The sequence below is a fragment of the Schistocerca serialis genome, chromosome 9 (assembly GCF_023864345.2).
Source record: "Schistocerca serialis cubense isolate TAMUIC-IGC-003099 chromosome 9, iqSchSeri2.2, whole genome shotgun sequence".
NCBI lineage: Eukaryota > Metazoa > Arthropoda > Insecta > Orthoptera > Acrididae > Schistocerca > Schistocerca serialis.
Genome location: NC_064646.1, coordinates 269,963,456 through 269,988,484, shown reverse-complemented (window position 1 = coordinate 269,988,484; position 25,029 = coordinate 269,963,456). Strand labels below are relative to the sequence as shown.

The following is a 25,029-nucleotide window of genomic DNA, read 5'->3' as shown; positions in this document are numbered from 1 at the left end:
AAAATATTTTTTGTTGTTGTGGTCTTCAGTCCTGAGACTGGTTTGATGCAGCTCTCCATGCTGCCCTATCCTGTGCACGTTTCTTCATCTCCCAGTACCTACTGCAACCTACATCCTTCTGAATCTGCTTCGTGTATTCATCTCTTGGTCTTCCTCTACGATTTTTACCCTCCACGCTGCCCTCTAATGCTAAATTTGTGATCCCTTGATGCCTCAGAACATGTCCTACCAACCGGTCCCTTCTTCTAGTCAAGTTGTGCCACAGACTCCTTTTCTCCCCAATTCTATTCAATACCTCCTCATTAGTTATGTGATCTACCCATCTAATCTTCAGCATTCTTCTGTAGCACCACATTTCGAAAGCTTCTATTCTCTTCCTGTCCAAACTATTTATCGTCCATGTATCACTTCCATACATGGCTATACTCCATTCAAATACTTTCAGAAAAGACTTCCTGACACTTAAATCTATACTCGATGTTAACAAATTTCTCTTCTTCAGAAACGCTTTCCTTGCCATTGCCAGTCTAAATATTATATCCTCTCCACTTCGAACATCGTCAGTAATTTTGCTCCCCAAATAGCAAAACTCCTTTACTACTTTAAGTATCTCATTTCCTAATCTAATTCCCTCAGCATCACCCGACTTAATTTGACTACATTCCATTATCCTCGTTTTGCTTTTGTTGATGTTCATCTTATGTCCTCCTTTCAAGACACTGCCCATTCTGTTCAACTGCTCTTCCAAGTCCCTTGCTGTCTCTGACAGAATTACAATGTCATCGGCGAACCTCAAAGTTTTTATTTCTTCTCCATGGATTTTAATACCTACTCCAAATATTTCTTTTGTTTTCTTTACTGCTTGCTCAATATATAGACTGAAAAACATTGGGGAGAGGCTACAACCCTGTCTCACTCCCTTCCCAACCAATGCTTCCCTTTCATGCCCCTCGACTCTTATAACTGTCATCTGGTTTCTGTACAAATTGTAAATAACCTTTCGCTCCCTGTATTTTACCCCTGCCACCTTTAGAATTTGAAAGAGAGTGTTCCAGTCAACATTGTCAAAAGCTTTCTCTAAGTCTACAAATACTAGAAACGTAGGTTTGCCTTTCCTTAATCTTTCATCTAAGATAAGTCGTAAGATCAGTATTGCCTCACGTGTTCCGATATTTCTACGGAATCCAAACTGATCTTCCCCGATGTCGGCTTCTACCAGTTTTTCCATTCACCTGTAAAGAATTCGTTTTAGTATTTTGCAGCTGTGACTTATTAAACTGATAGTTCGGTAATTTTCATATCTGTCAACACCTGCTTTCTTTGGGATTGGAATTATTATATTCTTCTTGAAGTCTAAGGGTACTTCGCCTGTCTCATACATCTTGCTCACCAGATGGTAGAGTTTTGTCAGGACTGGCTCTCCCGAGGCCGTCAGTAGTTCTAATGGAATGTTGTCTACTCCCGGGGCCTTGTTTCGACTCAGCTAAGAAATATGTAAATAACAATTACAGTGTGCAAGAAAAATGTTTTGTAAAACTTATTTAAGTTCTTTGCATATGGATGGTGACAGTGAAGTATCCGCACCTAGTTCTTTGTTGGTGGGAGAGCCCGCGCATTGATACATAGGGAGCGCCGAGAAGCGCGCAGCATTGTCGATAGAACACTCTTGAGTCAACCTTTGTGCAGTGAAGTTGTGTGTAGAGACAGAGAGGTGTGCCTGTTCACCACCAGCTATGATTTACAAGAGGTTATAAACGGATGTACAGAGACATCAGCTAACTATTATCATAAGAGGAATTAATATTATTGAATTATTTTTTTGAGAAACTTAAGACTACTGAAGGTACGTTTGAGCAATGCTAGTTGTAAGATTATTGTAAAAAGTAAGTCCCATTTGAACGTTTGTAAAATCATTTCATTCAGAATACAATTAATGTTTGCCAGCAATATTGCATTGCTGATTATAATCCATCCAAAAAACCATCAACGTAAAACTTAGCAAAATTTTAATTGTTTTCACGAAAAAGTTTAACTATGAATTAAGTAACGTCAGTCAAATTAATTAAAGAATAACGTCAGCTTCGCTATTAAAGAATAACGTCAGCTTTGGTAATAAATACAGCCTCTTATTATGACAGCCCACCAGAAGCTAATAAAGTATCGTAAAACAGAGTAAGTATATTCATGTCGCAGTTCGATCTAGCAGTCAGATGGCGATCCAGTAACAGTAAAAAAGGTAAGAAACAGCTTTGGGTTATTGCAGATAACGACTGAGGGACACGACGACGACACATTCTTTGTTTCGTCGAAATAATCAGAAAATCACTTTTAATAAACAGCAATTAAATTTGTATGCGAAGATTGAGAAAGAGAATAAATTTCAAAGGGAAGAGTTCATTTGTTATTATTGAGCAAGAGATTGAAATCCTAAGGGAAGGTTTCATAGGTTATTGTAGAAGGGAAGGTTGCGTAACAAAAGAGATATAGAGGTTACGGGATGGTTTCACGGAGAAGCTAGAAAATCTGAAAATGAAAATGCTAAGGCAAAGAATTGGGATATGGAAGTACTAAGAAATGAAGAGATACACTTGAAGTTTTCTGAGGCTATAGGTACTGCGATAGTGACAGCTCGGTAGGCAGTTCAGTTCAAGAGGAATGGACAGCTCTAAAAAGGGCAACCACAGAAAGTGCAAGCGATATAACTGTGAAAAAATCGTGGGTAACGGAAGAAGTACTTCAATCGATACACCAAAGAAGGAAGTACAAAAATGTTCATAAAAACCCATGAATACAGAAAAATAAGTCACTTGGGAGTGAAATAAGTAGCAATTACAGGGAAGCAAACACGAAATGACTAGAGGAAAGAAGTGAAGAAAGCTAAGAAACAATGGTCGTCGAAAGGACTGGTTCAGCGAATAGAGAAGTCAAAATAACCTTCGGTGAAATTAAAAGCAGGGGCGACAACATTAGGAGGGAAATGCGAATTCCACAGTTAACTGCAGAAGAGAGAGCGGATAGGTGGAAAGAGTACAAAGAAGACCTCTATGAGGGGAGGAACTGTCTGATGACATGACTCAGGAAGAAATGGAAGTCCATATCGAAGACGTACGGTTCCAGTATTAGAGTCTGCATTTAATAGCGCGTTGGAAGACCTGCGATCCAGTAAGTCAGAAGGGATGAATTTTTGAAATCATTGGGTGAAGTAGCAACCAAGCGACTATTTGACTACATAATTTATAAGTCTGGAGTCATACTATCAGCCCATCGTAAAAATATCTGTATCATCCAAGCAATTCCGGAAAAAAGAGAGGGCAACAAAGTGCTAGAACTATCGCACAGTCACTTAACAGCTCATGCAAACAAGCAGCTGACAAGAATAATGTACAGAAGAATGGAAAAGAAAATTGACGAGCCGTTAAATTGGAATTAGTTTGGCTTTTGGAAAGGCAAGGCACAAGACAGACAGTTCTCAAGTGCGACTTATAATGGAGCTAAGACTGAAGAAAAATCAAGATACGTTCATAGCATATGTCGATCTGGAGAAAGCGTTCGACAGTGTAAAATGGTCCATGATGTTCGGAATTCTGAGAAAAGTGGTGGTAAGCTTTAGGGAGAATTTTAAATGTAGATTTAAAGAGCATAATAATAGAGAGAACGGGAGGTCAGCTGATACAAAGCATCTTAAGAATGAGCAGTATTCGTTGAGTGATATAACGGAAAGCATGAAGGTGCAGAAAGTTGAAGAAAAATTATGGTTGCTATCAGATTTAGAGGAGCTATAGATCTATTGTGCCTTGAAAGAGTCGACGTCTTAAATGAGAGGATGAATGTAAAGGGCATTTATGGACACGCTTTAGCGATATCCTACTTCAGAAGCAGTCACCAAAGTATTTTGCCCAGTGACGTAGGATTTTCGCATGCTATTTCCGATCACAATGCAGTGAAGAGGTACTTTTAAGTTACAGTGGGCTAAGATCAGACAGGTATTTCTCAGAGATTTCATGACAGCCAGTAGTATGGCTAGTGCTGAGCATTACGCTTTAAGTAAATTGGTAGGTCATGGCAGCGGCTTTCATTTTGCAACTGTACCTCGGGAACGGTGGATGCTTGTGACGTTTTTATGGTCTGAGTAGACGATGCGTGTGTGCTGCTTGTTTTGTAGTTGTGACGAGGATGAATGGCATAAATTTTTTTGAGGTAAGGACGTCTCTAATCCTTATATGTCTCTCTATATAAGGAGGACTGTTTTATCTGATGCTTTTAGCACTTGAAAATGGGATAACGTTGTGGCAACAATCACAAGACAGACAAATGTGCTGAATATCTTCAGTATTGCATAAATAACAGTTGTATGGTGACTTCACATCAGTTAATACGTACAAGAACCAAAAGGAAACAATAAGAGGGGAATAACAAGAAGGAAGTGCACGGATTAGAAAGGGTGTACGAGTAAAAGAGGGATGCAGTATTTCGCCCCTACTGTTCGATCTGTACATCGAATGAGCAATAACAAAAATAAAAGAAAGCTTCAAGAGGGGGATTAAAATTCAAGATGAAAGGCTGTCAATGATAAGATTCGCTGATGTCATTGGCATCCTAAGTGAATGTAACAAACATTTACAGGATCTGTCGCGTGGAATGAACAGGTTAATGAGTACAGAATATTGACTGAGAGTAAACTACAGAAAAATGAAAATAATAAGGAATGACTGAAGTGAGATTAGCTATAACCTTAACATCAAAATTGTGGATCACGAAGCAGATAACCTGAAGGAATTCTACTACCATGGAAGCAATACGTGGGTCGAAGTAACGATGGCCTAAAATGCAGACTAGCACAGGCAAAGAGGGAATTCCTGGCAGGAGAAGTCTGCTAGTATCAACTATTGACTTTAATCCAAGGAAAAAATTTCTGGGAATGGACATTCGAAGCACATCATTTCATGGTGCATAATCATAGACTGTGAGCGAAGCGATTGAGACGTGTACATACCGAAAACAGTGACAAGAAAAGCGATAAGATCATAGAACTTGTGTTAATATGTAAGGAAATAACTTCCAGCGTAAGGACAAGCTGTAGAGAGTAAAACTGTCGGGGAAGACAGAGAGCCTGCAAGTAGTTGAGAACATCGGGTGAAAATGCTACGCTGAGATGAACAAGTTGGTGCAGGAGCGCAGTTCTTGATGGGGCATACTAAACTGAAGACTTCCCTCGCCCTCCCCCAAAGAAAAACAGGAAAAAGTATAAAACTAAGAATTAAATTGCCTTGTTTTGCTGGTCTTACTATGATCTACTGTCCTTGTGACGGTTAAGTGTTGGTTGAACTGTAAACATAATTAGTTTTGCATAATGCTTAAAAATTCATTTTTCTTTCATTGCCCCACAGGAAATTTTTAAGTAATAGTAGTAAAGAAAAAGCCGATTAATCCTGTGGCATAAGAGAGCAAGGGGCATTGAAAATCATGCGCGGCGCCAATGCACTGCAGCTTAGGTGGCTTATTTAGGCCAACTTGAGGGTGTTGTTCCGGCTTGATAGATCACAAGTGTCCTTTCCCTCCACCATTGAGGTACTTTGTAAACAATTACCATTTACATCGTATATGCTATTAACAAACGCGGACTGACTGCTGTGGTCAAAGACAAAAAAAAATGACTCTGAGCACTATGGGACTTAACATCTGAGGTCATCAGTCCCCTAGACTTAGAACTACTTAAACCTAACTAACCTAAGAACATCACACATATCCATACCCGAGTCAGAATTCGAACCTATGACCGTTGAGGTCGCGCTGTTCCAGATTGAAGCGCCTAGAACCGCTCGGCCCCATCGACCGGCTGGTCAAAGACATTTTCAACCGAATCGATCCTAGCTTTCGATACACACTTTTAAAATTGTAGACGTCATTTCAGCCTCCCAAAGAAACCGAAACAAGGGTTGGTTTAACACTGATAAATATCAATGTTTAGAACCCATTACATAAGTAACTATTAGGTAAGTAGCTTGTAATGGCACCTGTATTGGTTTATTGTAACTGTAATTGCTGCTTCCTGTCAAGCTAACGACAGAGAACCGGCGAAAGTGGCAGTAAAATGAACGACACGGGGAGGCGCTGTGGCTCACGGTAGATAATGTCCGGCTTTACGGGTCCCTGCTGGAGAGTGCCGTTTATAGCGCTGTCGACGTGCCGGTGACAAATGTGCAGAACACTTGTTAGTGGTCTCCCACTGAGGCAGCGCGCTCCCTGCAGTCTGTCAAAATTTTATTGCATCAAAACGTCCACAAATATATAAAATGTTGTCTATGTGCCGGTAGTTTTATTCTCCATATCATATAGGGTGAAACTGGTATAAATACAGATTTTTGGGTTGGTGAATGAGGTCGGTGTACTCAACAACGTTACATCAGTATTAAAGTCATTTGCAGACCAATAATTACAGGTATTTCAAAGTGTACGCTTTTAGGTTGGTTAGTACATCCAGGTATGTGCGGCAAGACCACACTATCAATGCTTATTTGACCATGAGCATTGGATCAGGAGATGAAGTGTGGACGCGTAGGCACATAGCGGCTAGTCTGTACTAACAGCAGTAGTTCACATATTGCTGCAGTTATTACCATGCAGAAAATGTCAGGTCGTAAAGTTCATGGCATGTTGGTGGGAAGACTGTTCGACGCAGAGAAAAAACAACCAACTTACGGATGTGGGTGCATATTAAGGTACTACATTAAAAAATATCTTCACTTACACTATTTGATCAAAAGTATCCGAACACCCCCCAAAACATACATTTTTCATATTATGTGCATTGTGCTGCCACCTACTGCCGGGTACTCGATGTCAGCGACCTCAGTAGTCATTAGACATCGTCCGAGAGCAGAATGAGGAGCTCCGTGGAACTCACGGACATCGAACGTGGTCAGGTGATTGGGTGTCACTTGTGTCATATGTCTGTACGCGAGATTTTGAGATTTTCACACTCCTAAACATCCCTAGGTCCACTGTTTCCGATGAGATAGTGAAGTAGGAACGTGAAGGGAGACGTACAGCACAAAAGCGTACAGGCCGACCTCGTCTGTTGACTGACAGACCGCCGACTGTTGAAGAGGGTCGTAATGTGTAATAAGCAGACATCTATCCAGACCATCACGCAAGAATTCCAAACTGTACAGGATCAACTGCCAGTACTGCAACAGGCAGGAGGTGAGAAAACTTGGATTTCATGGTCGATCAGTTGCTCATAAGCCACACATCACGCGGGTAAATGCCAAACGACGCCTTGCCTGGTGTAAGGAGCGTCAACAATGGACGATTGAACAGTGGAGAAACCTTGTGTGGAGTGACGAATCACGGTACACAAAGTGGCGATCAAATTGGCAGGGTGTGGGTATGGCGAATGCCCGGTGAACCTCATCTGCCAGCGTGTGTGGTTGGGGTTGGGTCGGGTTGTTTAAGGGAAGGCGCCAAACAGCGAGGTGATCGGTCTCACCGGATTAGGGAAGGACGGGGAAGGAAGTCGGCCGTGCCCTTTCAATGGAACCATCCCGGCATTTTCCTGGAGAAATTTAGGGAAATCACGGAAAACCTAAATCGGGATGGCTGGGAGTGAACCGTCGTCCTCCCGAATAAGAGTCCAGTGTGCTAACCAGCGTGTGTGGTGTCAACAGTAAAATTCGGTGGCGGTGGTGTTATGGTGTGGTCGTGTTTTCCATGGAGGGGGCTTGCACCCCTTGTTTTGCGTGGCACTATCACAGCACATGCTTACATTGATGTTTTAAGCACCATCTTGCTTCCCACTGTTGAAGAGCAATTCCAAGATGGTGACTGCATCTTTCAACACGATCGAGCACCTGTTCACAATGCACGGCCTGTGGTGGAGTGGTTACACGACAATAACATACCTGTAATGGACTGGCCTGCACAGAGTCCTGGAACGCCGACTTCGTGCCAGACCTCACCGACCGAATTCGATACCTCTCTTCAGTGCAGCACTCCGTAAAGAATGGGCTGCCATTCGCCAAGAAACCTTCCAGCACCTGATTGAGCGTGTGCCTGCGAGATTGGAAGCTGTCATCAAGGCTAAGGGTGGACCAACACCATATTGCATTCCAGCATTACCGATGGAGGGCGCCGCGAACTTATAAGTCATTTTTAGCCAGTTGTCCGGATACTTTGTGTATGTCCATTACAATTTGTCGCTCTTGGGCAAATATCAACAACAGTGACATCACTGTGGTGTTCTACACAAATGCACTCGTAATACAAAAAAAGAAATGGAAATCATATAATCATCCTGGTCGACTGTAACAAAAATACATTTGTGAGCCGAAACATAATCACCACGCCCCATCACGAGGTTAAATGCCACCAGGTGGCGTTGCGAGAACGAGATACGGTAAAGAATGTGTGTAAGCGGAGCAGAAAGAAATGGAGAACTATTCTAGCAGCGATATGGGACACAAATCCATAGACCTAAGCGATTTTCACAAAGGGCAGACTTCTATGTCCTGTCTCTTGCGAACGATTATTCGAAAATGGTGAAGCTGGTCGGATACCATCGTGAGCATTTATGGGAATAGTTTGAAGGATGCTAAAACCAAGAGTACGTGAGAAGGTGTTAGACATGTGCGCTTCATCGCAGGATGTGGAGATCGCAGGCTCATCCCATGGTTCAAATGGCCCTGAGCACTATGGGACTCAACATTTGAGGTCATCAGTCCCCTAGAACTTAGAACTACCTAAACCTAACTAACCTAAGGACATCACACACATCGATGCCCGAGGCAGGATTCGAACCTGCGGCCGTAGCAGTCGCGCAGTTCCAGACTGATGCGCCTAGAACCGCTCGGCCACAATGGCCAGCCAGGCTCATCCACCCTGCAAAGTGCCCTCTTGCAGATCGAACAACAGAGCTCAATGGTGGAGCAAGCACGAATGTCTCGGAGCACAGAATTCAGCGCACACTGTTGAAAGTGCCGCTCCACAGCAGACAATCTACGCGTTCCCCGTGCTGACCTGACAACTGCAGTGTCCATCGAGGGCATCGAGCTTCGACCGATCAGTAAAGTCTGTCGTGTGATCAGATGAATCACATTTTGTCGTTACTCTAGGTCCATTGTCGTAATCAGATGTACAAACGAGTCCTCTAAACATGATACACTATGGACACAGGCAACTGAGGGCAGCATTATTGATTGGGGAACGTTCGCCGTGGCTTCGATAGGACCCGTGGTGGCATTGGCAAGATGACAGCTGTAGATTGCATGAAGATTACTGCAGACCACCTCCATCCCTTCATGCTTCGTGTCTTCCCTGACGGTGATGACGTCTTCAAACAGGTTAACTGTCCGTCTCACATGGCTAAAATCGTGCTAAAGCGCTGGAGAGGCGTGATAGTGAACTCACGTTGATGTCTAGGTCATCAAATTTGGCTGATCTGAACCCAAAGAACACATCTGGGACGCTATCAGGCGCAAGCTCCGCCCCACAACCCACCAGCTCGAAATATACGGGAATTGTGTGTCCCCTGTTTAGACATCCGGAGCTCTAGAGAGGTACCAGTGACTTGTCGAATCCATGTCATGCAGAATCGACGCTGTAACGCGATCCGTTGTTGGAACCAAGACAATATTTCTGTAATAATGTTTATTCGTCGGTTTGTTTCGCATGTGGTATCCACACGTGCTCGATAGGATTGAGGTCACTTGTGATTGGTGGGGGGGGGGGGGGGGGAGGAGGAAGCACAAAAGCCTCCTCATAGAGCTGATGCGGCTCATTGTCCTTCTAAAGGTACATGTCGTTGGGATGTTGTAAGAGAGTGCAGTTGGTCAGACAGTAGCTTTATTTATTTTTGTCTCGTAAGGATGGCGGACGTGTCAGGGGGCCCATTTCATTCCGCAGAAAGATGCCCATATGGCGATACCTCATTCACCGTTCTGAAGAACACACTGGTGCCAGTCGAGATGCATCGTCCGTTGCGGATTTCAAATTATTTCTAACTTGTCATTGGCAAGTTACTTTTCATTCCAGGCCACACTTTTCAATGGATGAAGCAGTTAAAACAAGCGTTCTTACGTCGATGTTAATCCGTATGCTTTGTGGCCTGTGGTGAGCAGAGGCACACGTGTCCAAGGCTACTGTACCCCATACCCAGTAGGTTGTTGTGGGAGGTATGCTTGCTCACCAGTTGTTGACTAATATTTAACTTCTGCTCTGAGTTCCCTCTATCGGCTGCAACAATCACAATAGTAGACGGTTAATGAAATTTGACCTTCCTTCATATTTCGAGCTTGAATTCCGGATAGCAACATTTCTTCTTCCGGCCTGTTGCCTGTTAACCGTATCTTCTCGGCCAGTCGGGGACTGAAATAAAAACGCTTCACACAAGGATATATTGTGGAGAGTATCCTCACCAGTGTCACCGATAGTGTTCTGGCACCTTCTTCAATTCCTCCGATAAAATGTGTTATGGCAAGATCTTCGATATAGGAGCATAATTGAAATCCTTTCCTAGAATAGACATTGTCCGTTGTCCAGACTGTTATTCTTTAAATTAAAAACCGACCATTTAAGAGACGTTCCTTCTTACAGGAGAGCTACGAGGTGATTCAACTTTGCTGCTTGTCTTGAGGTGGAGTTTTGATGACGATGTCTACATCTGCATCTACATGGTTACTCTGCAATTCACACTTAAGTACCTGGCAGAGGGTTCAAAAAAATGGTTCAAATGGCTCTGAGCACTATGGGACTCAACTGCTGTGGTTATCAGTCCCCTAGAACTTAGAACTACTTAAACCTAACTAACCTAAGGACATCACACACATCCATGCCCGAGGTAGGATTCGAACCTGCGACCGTAGCAGTCGCACGGTTCCGGACTGCGCGCCTAGAACCGCGAGACCACCGCGGCCGGCGCAGAGGGTTCATCGAAACATGTTCCGCAAGTCATGCCATCAGACCACAGCTAGGAAATAGGACGGAGAATAGCTGTTATCTTTAGATGAAAAGTATACACATCTTCTGAGATCAAATTTATCCTTTGACGAGTACACCTTATTATCCCTGTAACCAGTGTCAGGACTACATTACGAATAATCCTTTGTAGCAGGTGCAGTCTGGTGCGTTTTTGTCGTAACGTAATATCTCTAACGTTTCCATAATTTTCCTAATTGACTGGTTACCGACCACAAATGGCTCTGAGCACCATGGGACTTAACATCTGAGGTCATCAGTCCCCTAGAACTCAGAACTACTTAAACCTAACTAACCTAAGGACATCACACACATCCATGCCCGAGGCAGGATTCGAACCTGCGACCGTAGCGGTCGCGCGGTTCCAGACGAAGCGCCTAGAACTGCTCGGCTACCTCGGACGGCTAACGACCGCAATTAGCTTCTTGTGTGTTCTGAGAAAACACTTCTCAGTATTTGTGTCAACTGGTGTTAATTCAATTACCGTCTCGCCTTGAACATGGCTGTACGGTAACACCCGAAATACCGGAGGAATGAATGCTTTTCCCTGATGCACGCCCGAAAGGTCATGAGATATTCTATCCACCAGGAAAGCTTTAGGAAAATCGAAATTGTCACTCTAGATAAAGTGACCTATTTGAAATATAATCTTTTATTCACAAATTTCTTAATCACATTTGGTAGATACGCATTTCATGACCAAAAAATTCAAGCAACCGTTCAACCACGTTTGACCATCATAACAGAGAATCGACGTATTGTGCACAAAACACAAAAACCTAAAACTTTTTACATCCGCGTCTGCCATGGTAGAGCAAATAATGGTCTCCCTTAATCTTTCAGTGTCTTCCTGCATCACTAGTCGCAGACTAGCAACTGCTGTACTTGTGAACTACACTCCCATCAGTAGTCCACCGTTAACACCACAACACAAACGGATGCGTCGGATATGGTTCTGAGCCTAGGCTAGTATGGGCTGCTGATAAATGGTGTCGTGTTATGTTCAGAGACGAATTGCTCTGCAGTATCGCGGACAGTGCATGGCGAGCATGGTGGTGGCCTGAAGAGGAGTTCTATACTTCCAATCTTTCGGAGAGGCAGAGCTGTGTTACTCCTGTGTTCATGGTGTGGGGAGCCTTCGGGTATGTCTTCAGCCCACGGCTGGTAATGGCTGAGAGAACTCTGACGGCAAAAAGGTACTTTACGGAAATCTTGCAGTTCATGTGTTACCTTTTATGCAACAGATTTTCAATGCCATTTTTCAAGAGGACAATGCCCATTTACAAGGGATAAGTGCCTCTGTGAAGACCCCTACACAGTCCCCAATAGAACATGTGCGGCATCAGCTTGGACGTCGACTCCGTCTCGCTGCTAGTATCAAGGAAGGCAAGGAACATTACGCATCCTCGTCAAAGGGTGTGCAATACCACACAGACAATTTGGCTCATACTGCTAAGTTCTTTGTTATTTGTCTCGATTTTGTAATTACTACAACAATGATACATTCCCTTTCAACCTGTAAAGTTTCATTTCGTTTCCAACTCCCCTTCTGGATGCATCTTATTTTTTATTTATTTTTTTATGAAGTTTACTGGGGACATCCTGGGTTGTCTGGTGTTCTGCCGGATATCAGCGTGGTACTTGCACGATATTTCGATAGCGTAGCTCGTTACTGTGGTATACACCACTTCTAACAAACACCGAACAACGCGCTCCAGTACGCGGCCGCCAAATACATCGCTGGCCTCACTTCTCTGGGCGGCCCGCTGCTTCCATCGCTGGCCGTCTTCACACGCACGCTCCCTTACGTGGCCGAGAAATACATCGCTGGCTGCACTTCTCCGGGCGGCTCGCGGCTACCATCGCTGGCCGCCTTCGCGCGCGCGCGTTTGTCAGCACACAGCAATTGGCTACGCCAGGAAACATTGCGATTGGTTTTCCCTGGAAAACAGCGACCCCAGCCGACGGCTCCATTAACTAGCAAGCCTTATACAGGGTGTTTCAAAAATGACCGGTATATTTGAAACGGCAATAAAAACTAAACGAGCAGCGATAGATATACACCGTTTGTTGCAATATGCTTGGGACAACAGTACATTTTCAGGCAGACAAACTTTCGAAATTACAGTAGTTAAAATTTTCAACAACAGATGGCGCTGCGGTCTGGGAAACTCTATAGTACGATATTTTCCACATATCCACCATGCGTAGCAATAATATGGCGTAGTCTCTGAATGAAATTACCCGAAACCTTTGACAACGTGTGTGGCGGAATGGCTTCACATGCAGATGAGATGTACTGCTTCAGCTGTTCAATTGTTTCTAGATTCTGGCGGTACACCTGGTCTTTCAAGTGTCCCCACAGAAAGAAGTCACAGGGGTTCATGTCTGGCGAGTAGGGAGGCCAATCCACGCCGCCTCCTGTATGTTTCGGATAGCCCAAAGCAATCACACGATCATCGAAATATTCATTCAGGAAATTAAAGACGTCGGCCGTGCGATGTGGCCGGGCACCATCTTGCATAAACCACGAGGTGTTCGCAGTGTCGTCTAAGGCAGTTTTTACCGCCACAAATTCACGAAGAATGTCCAGATAGCGTGATGCAGTAATCGTTTCGGATCTGAAAAATGGGCCAATGATTCCTTTGGAAGAAATGGCGGCCCAGACCAGTACTATTTGAGGATGCAGGGACGGTGGGACTGCAACATGGGGCTTTTCGGTTCCCCATATGCGCCAGTTCTGTTTATTGACGAAGCCGTCCAGGTAAAAATAAGCTTCGTCAGTAAACCAAATGCTGCCCACATGCATATCGCCGTCATCAATCGTTAGCGAATGTCTCTCGTGCAGCAATGGTAGCGGCGCTGAGGGGTTGCCGCGTTTGAATTTTGTATGGCTAGAGGTGTAAACTCTGGCGCATGAGACGATACGTGGACGTTGGCGTCATTTGGACCGGAGCTGCAACACGGCGAACGGAAACCCGAGGCCGCTGTTGGATCACCTGCTGCACTAGCTGCTCGTTGCCCTCTGTGGTTGCCGTACGCGGTCGCCCTACCTTTCCAGCACGTTCATCCGTCACGTTCCCAGTCCGTTGACATTTTTCAAACAGATCCTTTATTGTATCGCTTTTCGGTCCTTTGGTTACATTAAACCTCCGTTGAAAACTTCGTCTTGTTGCAACAACACTGTGTTCTAGGCGGTGGAATTCCAACACCAGAAAAATCCTCTGTTCTAAGGAATAAACCATGTTGTCTACAGCACACTTGCACGTTGTGAACAGCACACGCTTACAGCAGAAAGACGACGTACAGAATGGCGCACCCACAGACTGCGTTGTCTTCTATATCTTTCACATCACATGCAGCGCCATCTGTTGTTGAAAATTGTAACTACTGCAATTTCGAAAGTTTGTCCGCCTGAAAATGTACTGTTGTCCCAAGCATATTGCAACAAACGGTGTATTTCTATCGCTGCTCGTTTAGTTTTTATTGCCGTTTCAAATACATCGGTCATTTTTGAAACACCCTGTATAAACCCGGCCGCCGCCGCAAACGACAGTTCTCATCTGGAAGTGCAGTACGCCGTGTTCCAGCTCCTTGTGGATGACTCGCCGCACCACTCGAGGTTACCTGGCTGCTCGGCGGAAATCTAGCGACTTCACTTAGAGAGACTGAACTTCACTGGACTTGGGAATAATTGCGGAACGTGCACCCCACTATGCACATTTGGACATTGGTATAACCAAACTTTAATTATGGATTACTTCTGAGTGTGAGCCTGGGTAGACGCTTGGCTAACATAATTATTAAAAAGGTGATTTGTGATTTAATAAACCAGACTGACGAAGTTATTGTGTTATTCCCGGTTATAACAGTTACCTTCATCAAGTGCGACCTGAGACTACTCCTCGAGTGGACCTGGTCCAGTATTTATGCCTATGGCCTTCCCCCTTCACCAGGCGCTCCCTCTGCGGTCCGCGCCCGATCGCTGTGATCTTCTGCTGCATTGCCGTTCCATTTACGGTTCGCTGCGGTTCTAGATGTTTCCTCTGCGGTCCGCGCCCATCAGACCCTACCCTGGGCGTTTCATCTTCGGTCTGGTGCGCCTGGAACTCTGTATGGGGATCGTTCTCCACGGTAATGTCTTCAGCAATTCCAGAACGGGATCCCAGGCTCTACTTAGCTGGTACCCCGTGTCACGGTTCATGAGATTATCGGTCATTTTTATCTCCATTGAGTCCCTTATAATACTGTCCCAAAATCTGGGCGTCTGTGCTAGAAACTTGGTTTCTTCATAATTCATGGCATGACCAAGTTGTAGACAGTGTTCAGCAATGGCTGATTTTGTTGCCTGTCTAAATCGGGTGTGCCTCTGATGTTCCTTGCACCTGATATCTGCTGTTCTTGTCGTCTAGCCAATGTAGGACATGCCACATTGGCAAGGTATATTATAAATCCCTGGTTTCCGAAAACCCAGGTTGTCCTTAACATTTCCCACCAGTCCCCCGATCTTGCTGGTTGGACAGAAAACACATTTGATATTGTGTTTACGGAGGATCCTGGTAATTCTGGCAGAAACAGAGCCAGCATAGGGCAAATACGCCATCTTCTTTGCTTCATCTTGCTCTGCTTCTGGAACTTGTAGTGTAGTGGCTGGTTGGAGTGCCATCTCAATTTGTTTACAGGGGTTCGACGAAAATGTGGAAACACTACGAGAAATGCATCTTTTCATATAAATAAAGATGATAAGCAAGTCTGTAGGTTCCGCTGTTATATTTCACCACGAATGTCAACTGTGCAATGTCCTCAGTACGGTTCGACAGTCAGTCGTGGTCAGAATAATGTTCTTTGTGGTTGTGGGTGTTTTAATACGTAGGAGCCAAGTGAAAACGAACGTGGGCAAATTGATGGCGCGCGTATGGTGGGTGTTCCGTAATCAAGGTAACCGAAGTGTTTGCTGTTTCAAGAAGCACCGTATGAAGCGGAGGAACATCATCCACTAAATCACAACGCGAACAAAAATGTGTCACTGTAGAACTGAATGTCGCACTCGTGCACCCTGTCAGCACCGAAACAACACGAAGACAGCTTCATAAGCTGGGAATTGGCGGATAACCTGAGAATCCAAAACCGCACACCATCGATGCAAATGCTAGTAACAAGAAAATCTGGTGCGAAAGCCATAAAGCCTGGACTATGGACCAACGGAAGAAAGTCATTTGCTAGGATCTGTCTTGTGTCACACTGTTCCCAACTTCTGGCGGAGTTCACATTAAGTGAGTGAAACGCGGATGGTACTCGGTGATGATTTGGATCGTCATACAGCGATATTGCATGGGCTCCATGTTCACATTATCGCTGCGGATGGCGTGAGTGATCTCTCTCCACCTCCATCATCGCTACGTGAAGATGCGACTATTTTGCAGGAATAATGGTATAAGATTCCATTTAAAACCGTACAGGGCATGTATTTATTCATTCCGATACGACTGGAAACTGTTTTGAATGACAATGAATTTCCTACACCGTATTAGGCATATAATGTGCTGTGTTTTTTATGCTTCTATTTTTTTCTGCCCCTGAATGTTGACAATAATAACATTTCGACGCTCTGTAGCACCGTCAAATTATGTTTGACACACGGTTCTACGCCGTAATTGTACGGTAAGTCAGTCTCTATAGCCCCTCCAAGTTCGTCGGTATCCTTTTGCTATACACTGATTGGGAAATGAAGTGATTACCGATGAGGGAAGACATCATCATGCATTATTGCATGAAAAAATTTTTCTTACCTGTATTTTCAACAAATATCAAAGTTAGACCCTGGGATGAAGACTTCAGTACTCCTGTACAATATGTTTGCAACTACATTGAGGGCATGGAAGGTGAGAACCAGTTCTCTTTGAAAGAGGTCTTGAAAGATTTGCCTGGCCTAAAAGTAAGTAAGAAATCTTTGAAATAAAAGTTGCAAGAGCATTATGCATGTCACATCATCATGTCAGTTGGTCAACACCAAGAGACAGTGCTCTGATTCCGCATTACTGGATACAAAATCTTGTCCCAGCAATGGCATAAATGCAAACATGTCAATTAGGGGGAACAACGCGTCCGAGTTGTAAGAGCAGCGGCTGACATAACCCGGGATAATACTTGTTCAAAAGTGTATCGCCTTGACAGTTACCCAGACCCCAACGCTTTCTACAAAAGAGTGTTCCACAAGCGCTACAGGTGTTGCTTCATTCATTCATAAAGAGAGGCAGACGAGGCCAGTGACAAAAAGACAGAACCAAAGAAATTTCTACTGTTCATGCAGTAATATCTCCCATCAGACCCTCATATTTTCACTCATCCCTCCAACTTAGGGTTGGATCTCTCCTGTCCGGGAAATAAGTTTCAAGGAAGCTAATACAAATAGCAAGTGAACTTGATTTCTGCCGTTCCTACGACGAGGTCAAAATGTGTGAGGTGTCTTGTATGAACCACCCTCAGAGCTCTAACCATCTAAATTCTTCTTCTCAATCAGTGCTTGACAATGAAGATGTCAGTATTGACACAGCTGATGACTCGACATCACCCATAGTATTGAAACTACACTCCTGGAAATGGAAAAAAGAACACATTGACACCGGTGTGTCAGACCCACCATACTTGCTCCGGACACTGCGAGAGGGCTGTACAAGCAATGATCACACGCACGGCACAGCGGACACACCAGGAACCGCGGTGTTGGCCGTCGAATGGCGCTAGCTGCGCAGCATTTGTTCACCGCCGCCGTCAGTGTCAGCCAGTTTGCCGTGGCATACGGAGCTCCATCGCAGTCTTTAACACTGGTAGCATGCCGCGACAGCGTGGACGTGAACCGTATGTGCAGTTGACGGACTTTGAGCGAGGGCGTATAGTGGGCATGCGGGAGGCCGGGTGGACGTACCGCCGAATTGCTCAACACGTGGGGCGTGAGGTCTCCACAGTACATCGATGTTGTCGCCAGTGGTCGGCGGAAGGTGCACGTGCCCGTCGACCTGGGACCGGACCGCAGCGACGCACGGATGCACGCCAAGACCGTAGGATCCTACGCAGTGCCGTAGGGGACCGCACCGCCACTTCCCAGCAAATTAGGGACACTGTTGCTCCTGGGGTATCGGCGAGGACCATTCGCAACCGTCTCCATGAAGCTGGGCTACGGTCCCGCACACCGTTAGGCCGTCTTCCGCTCACGCCCCAACATCGTGCAGCCCGCCTCCAGTGGTGTCGCGACAGGCGTGAATGGAGGGACGAATGGAGACGTGTCGTCTTCAGCGATGAGAGTCGCTTCTGCCGTGGTGCCAATGATGGTCGAATGCGTGTTTGGCGCCGTGCAGGTGAGCGCCACAATCAGGACTGCATACGACCGAGGCACACAGGGCCAACACCCGGCATCATGGTGTGGGGAGCGATCTCCTGCACTGGCCGTACACCACTGGTGATCGTCGAGGGGACACTGAATAGTGCACGGTACATCCAAACCGTCATCGAACCCATCGTTCTACCATTCCTAGACCGGCAAGGGAACTTGCTGTTCCAAGAGGACAATGCACGTCCGCATGTATCCCGTGCCACCCAACGTGCTCTAGAAGGTGTAAGTCAACTACCCTGGCCAGCAAGATCTCCGGATCTGTCCCCCAATGAGCATGTTTGGGACTGGATGAAGCGTCGTCTCACGCGGTCTGCACGTCCAGCACGAACGCTGGTCCAACTGAGGCGCCAGGTGGAAATGGCATGGCAAGCCATTCCACAGGACTACATCCAGCATCTCTACGATCGTCTCCATGGGAGAATAGCAGCCTGCATTGCTGCGAAAGGTGGATATACACTGTACTAGTGCCGACATTGTGCATGCTCTGTTGCCTGTGTCTATGTGCCTGTGGTTCTGTCAGTGTGATCATGTGATGTATTTGACCCCAGGAATGTGTCAATAAAGTTTCCCCTTCCTGGGACAATGAATTCACGGTGTTCTTATTTCAATTTCCAGGAGTGTATTACAATGTGAAACGCCGACAATTCTGTCTGTTCGTGTGGTACAGTAATTGCTGGAATACGTACTGTTCCAAAACCCGGCACAGTTGGAGAATTCTGTACAATAACAGTCTGGCAGATTATAACTGTGTGCCGGACCTAGACTCGTACTCGGGACCCTTACCTTTCGCGGGCAAGTGCTCTACCATATGAGCTACCAAAGCACGACCCGTCCTCACAGCTTCAATTCCGCCCGCATCTCGATTCCTACCTTCCAAACTTCACAGAAGCTCTCCTGAAGACTTTGCAGAACTAGAACTCCTGGAATAAAGGATAATGTGGAGACATGGCTTAGGCACAGCCTGGGGGATGTCTCCAGAGTGAAATTTTCACTCTGCAGCAGAGTGTGCGCTGACATGACACTTCCTGGCAGATTAAAACGGTGTGCAGACAGTTTTAATCTGCCATGAAGTTTTGAAACATATGTTTGCTCAGAAACTTGAGGAGCTGGAGCTAAATGGTACCTCTCTCAAGTTATCGATTCTCTACTTCGACATGATCACTCTGATGAAGCTATTCATCTAGGCTGAGAAGAGTGGCGACTGGGAACCGCATTTCACCACTGTTAAGAAAATGCTGACCTATTTTCATGGCTGTAGCCATTTTCCGTATGCAAAAGCTCTGCAGTTCTATTTACAATACATGATGGGGCGCCGGCCGCTGTGGCCGAGCGGTTCTAGGCGCTTCAGTCCGGAACCGCGTGCCTGCTACGGTCACAGGTTCGAATCCCGCCTTGGGCATGGATGTGGGTGATGCCCTCATGTTAGTTAGGTTTAAGTAGTTCTAAGGCTAGGGGACTGATGACCTCAGATGTTAAGTCCCATAGTGCTTGGAGCCACTTAAGGAATACTGGGCCCTGAAAAGTAACTATCCCAAGAAGACTCTACTTGGTTTGAACTCGATGGGTGGTTTGGTCTCAGAAGGCGTGATAAATTTTGGAAAGGGCTATGGACTAACATGACGATTGAGTACACCCTAATGCGTTCATTGGAAAGTACCGAAAGGTTCAGTCATGGTCGTAGCGTTCCAGACAGTACTCTGAGTAGATGGATTCTGACCAGATGTTACTACAGAGACCCAGCAGGTTGAAGATTTTTGTAGACTACCACTCACTATCCCGAAAGAACATGTTGATGCGAGAGATTCTAGAGTGTGGCGCGATACTGCAGGCATTCGAAAGTTCGTTGAATGGTTTCAATCCCATTATCCTTTTCCTACTACTTGTTTTATTATGACTATCAGCACAAGAATCGTCTGGGATGACTCAGAGTGTCACAGAGTCTTTGAAATTGGTAATTCCTCAATCCTCGCCCTGATTTGTCAAATCTTTGATAACATCAAGTTTATCCTAAAAAAAGAGTAATGAGTGTACAAGGATTCAAATCTAAGGTAACCACGGATGGAGAAGATGTACCAGTGACCCCTGAAACCATATTCCACTGGATAGCACTCCTCACGAGACCCAGAGAAAAGCTTAAAGAATTCTTCCAACGTACGATGGCACCTTATCCCTTCTCTCTCTTCTCGATGTAGCTGGAATGATGAAGACTTTCAAGTCAGTGTTCTACAATTTCTTCACACTACGGCATAAGGTAAACCTGGAAGGAGTACAGTTTGTCATCGATGGTGGATTTCTTCTTCACCAGGTTGTGTGGAAATGTGATGAAACATACCAGTTAATCGTAACCAAACAAGATGGCACGTTTTTTGGCTACCCAGAAGACCTACACACCAAGAGCATCAAATAAGCTGAGCGCCTCCACCGAAACAAGAGACACACTACTTCTCAGGTCATCTTTACAGAGTTAATGGTGGTGACCATGACTCAGAAGGAATCCCTTTCCAACTACAAAAATAAAGCGCGTCTTACTAGCTCGCTTACTGAGTAGCATGAAGTTGAAGGCTTCTCAGTAAAGCAAGTTAATGAAAACGTGATTGTTGCCACGGCCACTGAAGTATCACAGGAGCATGATAAGGTTGTAGTAATTGGCGAGGATATAGATCTTCTGATCATGCTCAATGCCTAGCCACACCATGAGCAAAGACACATTTCTCAAGATCTGGAAAAGGGAGGACCCTATCAAAAGTATTTGCTCTCAACCGCTTCAAACTGGCAGACGAAATTAAAGGCCACTCATATTTCTCCACGTCATAAGTGGACGTGACTCAACTTCAACACCCTTCAAACAGGACAAGAAGAAGGTGGTCAGACTATTAATCGAAAATAAATGCCTCCTAAAAGAAATCATTCCTTTCTTGGAACATGACACTCAAGCTGAAGCTACTGCCGAAGCTACCCTACGACTTTTAACAACCTACTGCAGAGGTCGGGCAGGAGATACTCTAGATAAATTTCGGTTCGACCCATTTTAGAAAGCCCTCGTGAAATCCAAATTCAACTTACCACTCTTGCCATCAGCATCTGATGTACCCCACTAAGATTGCTTGAGAACTTATCTACATGTATAAATATTGCTAGAACACCAGATGAATCCATCCTCTGGAGATGGGAGGCTTCGAAGTTTGATCTTGACCCCTTTTCTACCTTCAAGGAACCAGCTCCACAGTCTCTTTCCTCCACAATTTTCTGAAGATGCAACAAGGGATGTGCAGATGGTTGTGGGTGTTGGATGACTGAGATTAAGTGCTCATTGATTTGTGCCAACTGCACTAATTTCCTCCAAGCAGATGAAATTGACGAATCAGATGTTGACAAAGACCTGGACTGCATATATGGGTCGATGAAAATTACAGACTTTGAGGAACAGAGCGATGGGGCAACGGACTCCGAAGCGAAAATTGCAGAATCTGAGGAGCTACGTGACCCAACGACAAACAAACGTCGAAGTTTGTGATATTTTTCCCATTTTCATCTTCATACCTTAAACTATAATTTTTGTTATTACAAACTATAATCATCACTAATTTATTTCAAGATATGTGTTTCTTATTCTGTCTCCATTTTCATATCAGCTTAACGGATCTCATCATGTTCTATATAAGATCCCTTTTAATATTCTATTTTTATACATACAGACAACTTTCTGGGGAGGGTAACCACAGCTCAGAGACATAACAATAACCATACTCAAACACTCTGTTACCGTTCAAATTATCATAAAAATTACAACAATTAAAAATTCAAGAATAATGAGATGTTTCGAAAAGACACATAGCTGTATGCACGTGCTTTATTGTCAATTACCGGTTTCACGTCAGTATAGTCGCATCTTACGTAAGTCCTAATCTTCTCAAAATAGTATCTGTCTTAGTAAGTCCATCTCAATCAATGCGTAATGATAATATTCCTTTTGTAATAATATCTTCTAACAGATCAATAAAACAATTCTCAAGAGCACTACGTTCTGCGTCCTTCCTGTGCTAACTCACTGCCACGACACCCTGCTACATATATTCGTAATCCTACATATTCCACAACTTTAATATTTCGTTGTATTACCATATTTACTAAGCACAAGAGTGGTACGATGGAATGCTGCACTACTATTAATATGGTGTAAGTAACACTTATGGTAGAACTGAAGCTTAAATAGTCTTCATTGATGATGACAAATGGTCCAAATTCAAGGTGGAGCTGTACGTAAATGGGTGATCCAAAAAACTCACTTTTGATCTGTACAGTCTGTGGACCATTTTATTGATAGATGGATTAGTTTAGATAACATTAGCAGAAATCAGACAACAAAACGAAAATTTGTCATAATATGTAAAATTTGTTCATATTTCATGACCACTAGTATAATAACGGGTGGTCTCATTCAACGCTGAATTCAATGACCTACACTTTTAATGTAATCGTGTCTTCAATGTTGGGGGTTCTTTACGAGATATAACCGTAAAATCACAAAAACATCCGGTTTGGGAGTACATTTTCACCCCCCAATCACTAAATCACATTTGTGCTGAGGAAGGGGTGAACCTAGGATAGCCCTATTGAACAAAGAATGAAACCATTAAAACAATAAAGCCTTTTGTAGCAATTATTTCCGATTAGCCTGATTTTACGATTTTGCACTACTGGCCTACGTCCCCTTTAACATTGCCCAAGGCCAGCACTGTTTTCGCCCGCCTCCACCTTGCTGCTATATTCAGCCTGCGCCGAGCGGAGGGAGGTCGGCGTTAAATAGTGCAACAGATGAGAGGTTGCAGCCTGCCAGTATTCCGAGAAAACGCGCCGCCGTCACGCTATGGCGCGCCGGACAATTGCGGCCGCATAAATAATTCAGTCCCTCCCGCCACCCCTCCGACGGCTCTAACCTCCGACCTTTGCCCACCTGAGGCGCGGTCTGCCCGCAGATTACGGAGTTTGCACCCCGCAGCTAATCTCGCACTGTTTTCTGTGAGCCGAGGTTCTCGGAGAGATATCAGATCTGTCCCCCGCTACAATGTAAAGCATGCTAGCTTAGAGGGGCATGCGCAGTACACAGAGAGAACAAAATCAACTATAGAGTGACTGGCACTAAAGTTCTGGAGGGGGTTACATAGCATATTCACCCTCCTCTCCACCACCAGATACGAGAGTGTGATGGAAAGTAATGCCTCTGAAATTTTTATGTGAAAATTCTTAAAACTATTTCGATAAAACGAACTTTATTAATATTCTACGTCTTATTTCGTCATGTCTAGCTATCTGAAGGCCTCTGTCGCTAGAGAGCTGCGAATTGTAAGGTGTAACGTAAACACGTTGGCGCGTGAGAAACAATAACCCCCAGGACAGGTAACTGGGGCGTTAGCGGCCAATACAGTTTACAGAAAAATACCGCTGGTTAACAATGTAAGAAGCTGAAAATAGTAAATAGTAATTAGAAGCTCAGGAAGGCTAATCAGATCCGCCTTCCCCACGTATTCCATTCTCTGCTTTTCGCCTCGGCAACACTACGAGCAGCAACACGGACCCAAGTGACTGGTGAATCGCGAGATATCACAGTGGTGGAGGTTTCTCTATGCGAATTGCAATGCACTCAACCTAAACATGCAGGATCCGGTTTCGACGAGGTCGTGCACCCTCGTGACCACTGCCCTTCGATACGGCAGTCCATACAGCCCGCCAGCGGTCCCGGCGTGTTGTCGCTCTGCCCGGACCTCGCTGCTCCTGCGTCCCCAACCAAACTCCACTCTCACACCACACGGAAGAAGCATGACGTCGCCCCGAAGATACAGCAGCAGAACTACATATCGATCAGCACCGCTGCTGCCAATAGCGGACAGGCAACACTTACGAAACCGAGTGGCGCCAGTGAACACGAGAAGAAGACAAACAACGCAACCATGCCAACTAAACGATACGGTCTGGCAGAGAAACCTACGCACGGCACCAACGCGAGCTGCAGTACAGCTCAGTCCTCCGACAAGTGTTGTAGGGTGTGTGCTTTCAGATGTTTCACGCTGTTCACGTGAACTGCCATCTGTCCGAAGGAGCATAAAATGTGATTCATCTGAAAAGGCGACCTGCGGCCGCTCAGAGCGGTACTGGCGTGCAAATTCCAGCCTTCGTCGTGGATGAACAGCGGTCACGTTCGCTGAACGGCCCTTGAGAAGACACTGTTGTTAGTTCCTTGGTTTATCAGGGCAGTCAGCTGTTCAGCAGTTGCACGTCTATTTGCCGGTGTACATCTCAATAGCCGTCGTTCATCCCTGTCATCTATAGCGCGTGGTACACCGCAGTTGCCTCTGCGCCGGTTTTGGGTAGCACCATTTTGCCACGAGTTTTGTACTTTAACCACGGCGGCCCTTGACCAGTTTACATATTTAGCCGTTTCGGAAGTTCTTCCATCTTTGTCCGGAAAGCCAAAGATCGTCTCCTTTTGGACGTCAGATAAATTGTTCAGTTTCCGCATTACGACAAGCACCTTACTCTTGTCCGTGTTCTCCTGGCACGTTTTTTTTATACACTTCACTGCTATTGCTCCCATCTGCCATCTGTGAGTGGTTATTGCATGTTGATGTCGAACAGAGGTGGTGGTCATATTAATGTGACTGGACTGTCTA

General features: G+C 45.0%; 1 protein-coding gene across 1 annotated transcript in view; it reads right to left on the bottom strand.

The window, feature by feature from the left end:
- The window catches only part of LOC126419534 (uncharacterized), a 373,659-nt gene that overhangs the window by 142,800 nt on the left and 205,830 nt on the right, over positions 1-25,029 (bottom strand). The gene's annotated exons all lie outside the window — the stretch shown is intronic.